The sequence below is a fragment of the Pistacia vera genome, unplaced genomic scaffold (genome assembly GCF_008641045.1).
Source record: "Pistacia vera cultivar Batoury unplaced genomic scaffold, PisVer_v2 Contig940, whole genome shotgun sequence".
Taxonomy (NCBI): domain Eukaryota; kingdom Viridiplantae; phylum Streptophyta; class Magnoliopsida; order Sapindales; family Anacardiaceae; genus Pistacia; species Pistacia vera.
In genome coordinates this window covers 568,924-580,598 of record NW_022196824.1, presented here as the reverse complement: position 1 = coordinate 580,598, position 11,675 = coordinate 568,924, and positions in this window count along the sequence as shown.

Sequence of the window (11,675 nt, the reverse complement as noted above, 5' to 3'; positions counted from 1 at the left end):
TGGAGGAAGAAGATTTGCAAGGAAAAATGTCAGGTTACAAACAATATAAAATTGTAAGTCTATATATTTTTTATGTTGGTTAATTGTATTATGTTTCCGAGATTATTTGTAAGGATTTTTTTAGTTGTAATTTTTTTTTTTTTTTCAGAAATTTCAATTTAATTATCTAAAATTCTATTTAAGGAATAACAATGGTGAGGATATATAGCATAAATAAACTTAAGTTATCACAAAAAATACAAGCACTAGAGTCAATGTGAAGTTGAGTTATGATAAACGTGGAAAATGAAAGAGAGATAATATGATAGAAGTAAAATTATGCCTAGAATTTAATTAATCCAATGAATAAGAATTAAATATAACTCTAATGAATCTCAGTTAGAGAGCAACTGAAAGACTTCTCACGGTTTCCAACTAAACCCTTGGTACATGGGACAGGTGGACATTTTCTATTACAACTCTTGCGTTTACACCCACTTTATTTATTTTTATTTTTTATCTTAACAACTTGAGTATCAGTATGCATGCAATGAGTTTCAGGAGCAAAGAAAAATCTCCCACTTAGTAGGGTTTGAGAAATCTCTTACACTTAATGTTGATGACGTGTTAAATTCAAATTTGGTATTTTTGGGCCTTATATCCTAAATTAATCCAATTAAGTGATTTTTAGCCAGTATTCCCCATTACTAAATACATTTCTATTATATTAAAAAAAAAATCTCTTTAAACGCTATTTAATACAAAAAATAAACCTATCTAATTAGGTTTAATTAGGGTTTTCATTTGCACCCCTATTCCCCAGTTTCAAACTTAATTAGGACTTTTGTTTACCCCATTTTTCCTTAGTTTCGAACTTAATTAGGGTTTTTGTTTATACCATTTTTCTTCAATATCTTAATTAGGGTTTTTGCTTATACCTCTTTTCCCCAATTTTAAATTTACTTTTTATTCTTTAAATTCATATTTGCCTCATTGTGTGGTTACTTTCACCATAGCTTTAGAATATATTTTCATCAAACAAATAAATATTTTGAAAAAAAAAATGTTTCAATAATTTACAAGATTTAGAGTTAGGGTTTATGTAATAGAGTATGAGAGATTGAATGTATTTAGAAATTATTAGGTAGTAATATTCATTAAGGTTAAAATTGTTATAAAAAAAAAAAAAAATTTAAAAGTGAGAGATCTTGATCAATTCAATGGGAGCTAAAAATCACTTTCCCTATCATATTTACATTAGTTACTTTATTATCTAACGATATATATAACTTTGATAATGAACACTTAAAAACATAGTTCCAGTTATATTAATTAGTATCCCAACTTTGTTTTACTCTATATTAAGTAATTGACAATGATTTATTAAAATGAAATAAGGGATAGAATGATGTATATATATATATATATATATACAAGTATATGATTTTTTTTTTTTTTTTAAATGATCAGAGGTGTTCGGGCCAATTTATGGACACCTCAAGTAATTTCTTGGAACCTTGAAATTATCGGTTAAGTAAGAGTTCTAGTTTTTACCTTTATTATGCATATTATATATTATATAAACTAAGTTTCGGCATCTTAAAAATGCAGAACTTCGTGCTCTTCTCTAGTAATTATATATGTACTCAAGTTCCACTGTTCCACCACATAAATATTCTTCATTATTTATTTATTTATGTTTATGCAAAGGAGATCTTCTCCTATTGGAATAGATAAATTTAAATTTAGTTCAAATTTGGATATCGGCTATGATATTGTTTGATGTCATAAGTTAAACTACTTTGAGAAGTTACTCCTTACAAAGGCAATTTTCAAGCTTAGAGCAAATTAAAGATTAATATATGTAAGAATCAATGTTACACATAGACGTTAATTAATAGATTTGAATATGAGGAAATCATGCATAAAAGATACATTCAGATTAATATAATAACCCATCAAGAACTTGATAACAATTAAAATACTAAGCATGCCAACCACACATGTACACTACTAATACTGGCCTCTGTAAAATCTTGATTCTTGAAAGGCGATGCTCAGCTAAGATTTACGTGAGTACACCCTAGTAATACATGAAAACAAGAACTTCACTCCACCTTTCATAACAGAACGAGCAGCAGCACCAGCACCCTCTTTAGTTTTATTGTTGTTCTTCTCTTTCACTTTCAGTTTCTTCAACATAAGCCGCTTCATTGTTTTTCCTATAGTGGTATCTTTCTCATCCTTGCTGAATTTGTAGCTTCTTAGATATCTCTGCCTGCGTGCAAAACGGTCGTTATAAGGACCTTGATGAAATGGTTCAGAGGGGGAGATGAAGTTTGACGAAGGAGAAAGTTTGTCAGCCTTCTCTTGAGCTTCCATTGTCGTATTTAACTTTCTTAAGAACACGGCGTCTGATTCAGCCGATTCTTTAAGCTTTTCTACTTGAATCCCTTCGCACACATCGATATGGACTCTTGAACCAGAACCACAACCACCACCGTTCATCACCATCTTATATTGCTTCATTCTTTGTTAACCTTTTAACAAAGTGAAAGGCAGGGAGGAGAAGGAGAAGGTGGAGCACGTACGTACGAGTCTTGTCTTTGATATATATATATATTGGCATTGTGGTTTATCCCTTTATATATAGATATATATATAAAACACTTCACTCCGACTTGAATTTAAAGACTGGACTCTACTTCTCCTACAAGGAAAAGATTTATAAATATTTCTGTACACATTTCTGACGCCTCAGTTTATTTATTGGTAATAAACTTATTAAATTCCTTTTAATATAGAATAACATGGTATGATTAATGTTTTATTTCGTGACCAACCATTAACAATTAAATCCGTGTTCTACAATTTGTTAAGATCCAAGTTGGCACACATGAGGTAGTTTAGTTAGTTAAGAAATAGTTATGCCGAGCTGTAGTTAGTTAAGTCATTAGTTAGTAGTTATAAGTTTATGTATGTATATATGGCAATGTATCAGACTCTTCAATTAATGAAAATTCATTCTTCACATTACTGTTTCTCAAATTCTTTCCTGATTTGCTTCTTTTTAGTTCACTTGATCCAAATTAACATGGTATCAGAGCAAAGGTTTTAGGGCTTGAAGAATCTGAGAATTCGCAGAAATTCAATCAATTTCACTCTGTTCATCAACCTTCTCTTTTACGGACTTCATTTGCCCAAAGATTCTGATCTCCTTTTCTTTGATCAAGAAATTGTCACTTTCCTTCAATCAAAATGGCTGCTGCTGATGGAGAAATGCTGTCTTCTTCGAATAATTCAAATGAGCAATCAAGTTCATCAATTGACTTTAGTCATCCACTTTACCTGCATCCTTCTGACACTCTATGTGTTGTTCTTGTTTCTTTTCAATTGATTGGTGTGGATAATTACTCGTTATGGAGCAAATATATGAGAATAGCACTATTAGCTAAAAATAAAATTGGATTTATTGATGGAACTTGCACAAAGAACAGTTTTCCAGCTAGCTTACACAATCAGTGGGACAGGTGTAATGCTATAGTTCTTTCCTAGATCATGAATTCAGTTACAAAAGAACTTCTAAGTGGCATTGTTTATGCTTCAAGTGCACATTTGGTTTGAAAAGAGTTAAAGGAAAGATTTGATAAAGTGAATGGATCCAGAGTTTTTCAGTTACATAGAGAAATTGTGACCTTAGTGCAAGGAAATTCATCTATTTCCCACTTATTTTTCCAAACTGAAATTGTTATGGGATGAGTATACGTCTATTGTCCAACTTCCCTCATGTGAGTGCTCTATGTCAATGATTTATATAGATCACATGCAGAATCAAAAGCTGCTCCAATTCTTGATGGGTTTAAATGAATCTTACTTGCATGCTAGAAGTCAAATTCTCATGATGCAACCCTTACCATCAGTTAACCAAGCCTATTCTATGCTTGTTACTGAAGAAAGTTAGAGGAATTTAACTACTGCTGCTATTGTTGAGTCCTCATCTGAGCCAATAGTTCTCTATTCATCATCAAACCAGCAATCAGTTAAACCTAAGAAAAATTGGAATATAATTTGTGACCATTGTCATGTGAGAGGACACAAAAAGGATAACTATTACAGGTTCATTGGCTACCCTACTGACTTTAAATTTACCAGAAGACAAAATTTTACTCAACCTGCAGCAAGTAATGTTACTACTACTGAATCATCCGATCACAGAAATTCTGTAGCCACTCCAAATAGCACTCAAGCAGCTCCAATTTTCTCTAAAGAACAGTATGCAGAGATATTGAAATTGCTCCAAAAAGAACCTTCATTACCTCCAAGTGATGCACATGTCAACGTGGCAGGTATTCACTCTTATTTTTCATCTTTAGATCATGGAATTTGCTGGATATTCGGTACAGGTGCTAGTCACCATATGACAGCTTCTTTAAACACCCTAAACAAACTGATTGGGATAGTTTCTCCTTCTACAGTTAGGCTACCTAATGGACATCACTCAACTATGACACATATTGGATCTTGTAACATTGGTCCAGATCAGAAACTGACTAATGTGTTATTTGTGCCAGATTTCAAGTTTAATTTGATCTCTATATCAACGTTCACCAAAGACTTGTCTTGCTTTGTTAGTTTCTATCCTGATTTTTGCATATTTCAGGGATGGAAAAATACTGGGGATTGGTAAAGAATCAGAGGGCCTTTACTTCTTCATGCTTTCTCATGCCTCAATGGCTAATACTTCTACCTTGAATAATGCTTTGCCTGTTTCTTGTTTAGCTTTTGTAAGCCAGCTTTGGCATAAACGTCTTGGCCATGTGCCACATGCAAAACTGAAATATTTTTCTAGAATAAAATCTTCTATTTCTGATGTTGATTCTCATTGTGACATTTGTCCTCTTGCCAAACATGTAAGACAACCTTCTCTTATCAGTACACAAGAGTTTCTGCATGTTTTCACTTGCTGCATATAGATGTGTGGAGACCCTATCATACCCCTACACATAATCATCATAAATTCTTCCTTACAATAGTTGATGACCACTCTCGGATCCCTTGGGTTTTTCTCACGACACACAAGCATGAAGTTATAATCCATCTTAAGAGTTTTCTTACTCTTATCAAGAACAAGTTCTCAGCTTGTGTTAAATACATTCGAAAAGATAATGGCTTAGAATTTCTCAACTCTCAATGTACTGCACTCTTCACTTCTCTTAGGATTATCCACCAGAGAACTTGTGTCTACACTCCCTAGCAGAATGGGGTAGTAGAAAGGAAGCATAGGCATTTGCTTAGTGTTGCTAGAGCCTTAAGATTTCAAGCCTCCATTCTAATTAAATATTGGGGAGAATGCATACTCACAGCTTGCTATATCATTAATAGAATTCCTACTAATGTGCTCCATGGCAGTTCACCTTATGAAATTCTATTTGGTTATCCTCCTTCTATTGATCACTTCAAGGTTTTTGGGTGCTTAGCATATGCTTCTAATGTGAGTTCCAGAGATAAGTTTGGATTCAAGGCTGTGCCATCAGTTTTCATAGGATACTTTTCAACATAAAAGGGTTACAAGTTACTAAGCCTACAAGATTTCAGCTTTTTTGTCAATCAAGATGTCAGATTTCTTGAGCACATATTTCCTTTTCAGTTCAAGCAACATTCTCATGTCCCATTATTTCCAAATGATCCCTTCACTACCACATTTTTTGATGACTTACATCCTGCTCTTTTGCCTTCTATCAACTTTGAATCTCCTACTCCACCCCACTAGATTTACCTTTCAACCCTGACCCTTCTGCTGGTCTTGACCCTGATGCTCCTTTAATTCACACTACATCAACCTCATTTCCAGCTTCAGTGCCTACCCCTTTAGATGTCAGAAGGTCTACTAGATCACACAAGCCTCCAATTTGGCTACAGGATTATATCACACCTTCAGCTCATTACTCTATTTCAGATTCTGTTTTCTATGCTCATCTATCTCCATGTTACAGATTTTTCTTATCTTCCATCTCTCGAATCAGGGAACCTACTTCCTTTGTTGAAGCTTCTCAGGATCCCAATTGGATTAATGTTATGTAGTCAGAGATCAATGCATTAGAGGCCAACAAGACTTGGGTGCTTGCTCCTCTCCCAGCAAGCAAACAGCCAATTGGCTGCAAATGGGTCTACAAAGTGAAATATAACCCTGATGGCACATTAGACAGATACAAAGTTAGGCTTGTGGCCAAGGGCTACAACCAATAAGCTGGCATCGATTACACATAGACCTTTTCCCTAGTGGCAAAAATGGTTACAATCAGATCAGTCCTTGCATTAACTTCAATTCATGCTTGGCCACTCTTCCAACTTGATATATATAATGCTTTCTTGCAAGGATATCTCTATTACCTCAAGGATTTGGCACTCAGGGGGGGAATAACATGGTTTGCAGATTGCTCAAATCCTTGTATGGATTGAAGCAAGCAAGTAGACAATGGAATCACAAACTTACTGAAGCCCTGATCAGAAATGGTTACTTACAAAGTAAATATGATTACTCATTATTCACCAAACGAGAAGGAAGCAACACAGTCATTATGCTTGTCTATGTTGATGATATTTTGATAACAAGAAGTTGCATTAAAATGATAGATCAATTGAAGGTTATTCTGCAAGACAATTTTAAAATCAAGGACCTTGGTCATCTTAAATACTTTCTTGGAATTGAAGTTGCTAGGTCCTTTGAAATGATTATTTTGAATCAAAGGAAGTATGCACTTGAGTTGGTTTCAGAGGCTGGATTATTTGCTGCAAAGCCTGCTGACACCCATCTTGAACAGAATTTAAAATTGACTTCATATGAGTTTGATCAGAAATTTCCACCAGATGAAAATGATGAGTTACTGACAGATCCTTGTATGTTTAGGAGAATGGTGGAAGATTGTTATATCTAACCATGACTAGGCCTGGCATTTCGTTTGTTGTCCAGACCTTAAGTCAATATATGCAGTCTCCTAAACAATCAGATCTCGAAGCAGCATTAAGAGTTATAAGATATGTGAAGAAGGAATCAGCTTTTGGGTTGCTTATGTCTGCAAAAAGTACAAAAGAACTGGTGGCATTTTGTGATTTAGATTGGGCTTCTTGTGTTGTTAGTAGAAAGTCAGTGTCAGGTTACTGCATTAAGATGGGAGATTCTCTTCTGTCCTGGAAATCAAAGAAACAAAATACCATTGCAAGATCATCTGTAGAAGCAAAGTATAGAAGTATGGCTAGAACTGTTGCAGAATTGATTTGGTTAACTGGTTTACTTAAAGAACTTGATGTTGAAGCCAAAATTCCAGCATTGCTTTACTGTGATAACAAGGCAGCTTTGCAAATGGCAGCAAACCCCATGTTTCATGAAAGAACAAAACACATAGAGATAGATTGCCACTTCATAAGAGAGAAAATTCAAAGTGGCTTGATACTTACAAAGTACATATACATACCAACTGGAGAACAATTAGCAGATGTAATGATAAAAGGCTTGGGAAGGATGCAACATAAAAAATTTATGTCCAAGCTGTGTATGAAAAATATTCATAAGATGCCGATCTGAGGGGGAGTGTTAAGATCCAAGTTGGCACACGTGAGGTAGTTTAGTTAGTTAAGAATTAGTTATGCTAAGCTATAGTTAGTTAAGTCGTTAGTTAGTAGTTATAAGTTTATGTATGTATATATAGCAATGTAACAGACTCTTCAATTAATGAAAATTCATTCTTCACATTACTCTTTCTCGAATTCTCTCCTGATTTGCTTCTTTTCAGTTCACTTGCCCCAAATTAACACAATTAAAAGTATATAAACACAATGATGTGCACTTAAAACTAATTAATGAAATTTCAGAACCTCTAAACTGTGTTTCTTATAAGCTTTCTAAGTAAAACAATTTGGTTTTGGTAAATAAAGCAGGCCTTTAAGAATTATCTTGGTTGACAAAATTCACTCAGGGAATACTTGTCCCGTTACTCCTTTGTCTTATGAGAAATTACTCCTTGACAGTTCATTAGATTCTGTTTTCGAGATGGATATAATAAAGAGAATGCTGCACATTGGGCATCCGTGATACTATGATGGATGCTAGTGCTTTCGAGATACTGGTTAATCTAGCAACATATACAACTATTGCAAAAAAAGGAAAAAAACTGTTGTTTGATACATTTTCTAAATCATTTCCCAGAATTCTATTAAAGCTATATTTATTTAATTTGATGCTAGTGCTTGGGCCTTTAATAGCATGTGACATGTATAAAGCTATTCGTGGAGGCTAGGTGGATTGTTTGGCCAATTTATGAGAAGTGTCTTATGTACTAAATTAGTAAATTAGGCCTGGACCATCATGCTACAGCAAATCATGGGTATCGTTTTTGTTTGTAAAAGAGTTAACGACTTTTTCCCACCAGATAATGGTTTAATGACACTTTTCTATCTACAGACTTTTAAAATACAATTTTACTATCCAAATTTATATTTTGACGATGATCAAAGAGCAAACTTGGTTCAGGCTGTTGAGACGTTTGAAGAGGGGAGGTCAATGAGTCTTTTGATGGTAGAAGATTGGATTTTAGTAGTTGGGATTGATCGAAATTTGACTTGGGAGAGGCGGTTGCGCAAACCCTAATCGCTTGATTGTCGACGATTGACAAGGTCGATGAGAGTAGGGTTTAAGGCGCTTTAGTGAGTGATGATTGGAGAAAAGAATGGTGATGGTTTGAGGTCGCAACGATGCCAAAATCAGAAACAGATAATAAAGTGGTCTTTTAAAAGTTTGTGGGTAAAAAAGTGTCATTAAGCCATTATTTGGGTGGAAAAAAGTAGTTTACTCTTCAATTTATTATCTTTTTTTTTTTTTTTTTTTTTGTTTGATAATTGGCCTCTTGGTATTTGCATATAAATAAGAGTAAACGACATGTTCCTATCCAAGGTTTAGCGAAAACCCCAAATAACAATCCTGGTTATATAAATTCTATATTCCCACCCTTAAATTAACAGAAAAATGTTTACTTTAATAGACAAAGGGTAACATGGTTATTTACACCGCAATAAATCTGAAATAAACATAAAAATTTCAGAATGATCCTCCATATCTTAATTTTTTCTCACAAGCACCATCTCTCTAACATTTCTCTCATGGTAGCCAGACTTAGCCTTTGCGCGGGCCAAAAAAGCAACAGCCAAATGGCTTCTTGGCCCTCGCGATGGCCAGAATTTGGCCGCCGTGTGAGGGCTTTGTGGCTGCAAAATTTAGCCGCCATGAGGCCCTCACGCAGTGTCCAAAATCTGGCCATCGCGAGTGGCCAGATTTTGGACACCGTGTGAGGGCCTCATGGTAGCTAGGAACTTGAGCGCGCGCGATAGGCTATGCGCGTAGCTGCCTATGTGCGCGTTGGAGCAGTGCACATGGGGAGATGTGCTTGGATGTTGGTTTGGGCTAAGGATAGAGCAGGTGGTGGGCGTAGTCAAAGAAAGGTGGTTTTTATGGCTGGCGATGAGAAAATGGCCAGAAAAAAACACAAAATACAAAATCAACAACAATAGGAAACATTTCCATAAACAATCAATTTCCCTTCAACCAAGCTTCAAAACAAACTCCAATTGAAAATCCAATTTCAACTGTTGACAAGTCGTTGGGGAAGTGGTAGGTGACAACCAACTAGGAATCACAGCTTGGGGTGGTAGGGGTTTTAGAGAAGGGACACCGGTGGATCAAAAGGTGGTGTCAGGGTAGGTTTTCGTTGCTGAAATTGGCCAAAAATCGGTAAGAAGCGCGTGATTCCACTGAGCGACGGCCGACGATTTGGCAGTGTAGAGGGGTAGAGATGATATGGGTTTTGATGATGGAGGTGAAGGGATATGTTTGGTGGTGTCAAGGCATTCCAAAGACATTGGGATTAGGTCAATTTGGCTGGAAAATGGCGATCGCAAGGCGGAGGAGGTCATGAGTGGAGGAGCAAATCCAGTGTAATTGGGCCAAATTTTGCTCAAAGGGGGGTTGGGGGAGTTCGAACGGTTCTGGGGAGTGATTCTTGTCGAGTTTGGTGGATTTTCCGGCAAGTAAGCAACCAAAATGGCCGTCAAAATTTATGAATCCATGGATGGGTTTTGTCAAAGGCAATAGCATAATGGCACTCAACAGTCACTCATGGTGGTCATTTAAGGGTGGGAATATGAGATTTATGAAACCAAGAGTGGTAACCTTCAATTTGGCTAAACTTTGGGTGGGAACATGTCGTTTACTCTATAAATAATTCTCCCCATTAGGATACTATCATACTAGTCCGTGACTATTTCAATAAATCAAAGCAATGATGTTAGCGATTTTTGAGAAATTATGAGTGCAATAGCTCTTAGCTGTGAGATGGGCTTTAATAAATAAAAGAGTAAACGACATATTCCCACCTAAGGTTTGACGAAATCCCAAGTTAGTACCATTGGTTCCATTTATTCTAGATTCACACCCTTAAAGTGACGGAAAAACGTTTGATGTAATGGTAAAGGGGTAAATTGGTCATTTTACATGGGCGGCGCACGTTAGCAGACCACTGCCTCTAACAGTCCTCCGACGCACATTAGCAACCGTCGTCCTCGACGTTTTTCAATCTTTTCCGGTGATTCTTCCACCCAAAATCACCCTTGTCACCACCATTTGAACCCCCATCCTCCCCTCTACAAAACCATACCATTCACAACCCCTCATCACTCACCGATCTCTGGCCACGGCAACGAAAAACAGTCGATGAACACGAACTCTCGGCCGGCGAATGACGACGAAACGGTTGCTGGGGACATAGGGGTTTTATAGATTTTGGGACGATGGTTGCATTCGTGGTGTCTAATTGGATTTTCACCGCCGGAATCGATCGGAATCTGGTGAAGAATACAGAAACCCTAAGCCTAATGGTGCCGGCGATTGGAGAGGCAAATGAGTCGAGAACTAGAGGGGTTTTGGACGATAGACTACGGGGAAGGTGATGGAGGCAGGGGCGGACCCAGGCTCCTTGAGTGTAGGCCCAGGCCTGCCCTCAGATTTTAAAAAAAAATTGCAAAGTTTTTTTTCATTTTTTTGGGAAGATTAAAAAAAAAAATAAAAGGTTAAAAACTGAAAAGTTAGCTTTCGTCTTTTCCTTATTCAGCTTTTTCTTCCCCAGTTCCCAACTCCCTTTTTACATGCGGCTGAAGCTCAACCTAGAAATTAAAAAAATCCCCCTTTTCAACTTCTCTAATCTGCGTCTCCTGAAGCCCCTGAACTCTGAAGGTTAGTAATTAGTATTTCCTTATTTAATGACATACTACCTGCTTTTTAAGAATCTTATTAATGCCTTTAGAGTATTGAGTTTGGCGTTTGGGTGAAAAATTTTAGCAGTGGTGGTCCTCGTGGACCCAGTTTTAGTGAGACAAATAATAAACTACTGCTTTTGAAGAATCTTATTGATGCCTTTAAAGTATTGGGTTTGACATTTGGGTGAAATATTTTAGCAGTGGCGGACCCAGTTTTAGTGAGACAAATAATAAACTACTGCTTTTGAAGAAAATCTTATTGATGCCTTTAGAGTATTGGGTTTGGCGTTTGGGTGAAAAATTTTAGCAGTGGCGGACCCAGTTTTAGACTTTTAGTGAGACAAATAATAAGTTAAACAATTTTTTTCTATTATCTTTGACTTTGTTTTCCTGGC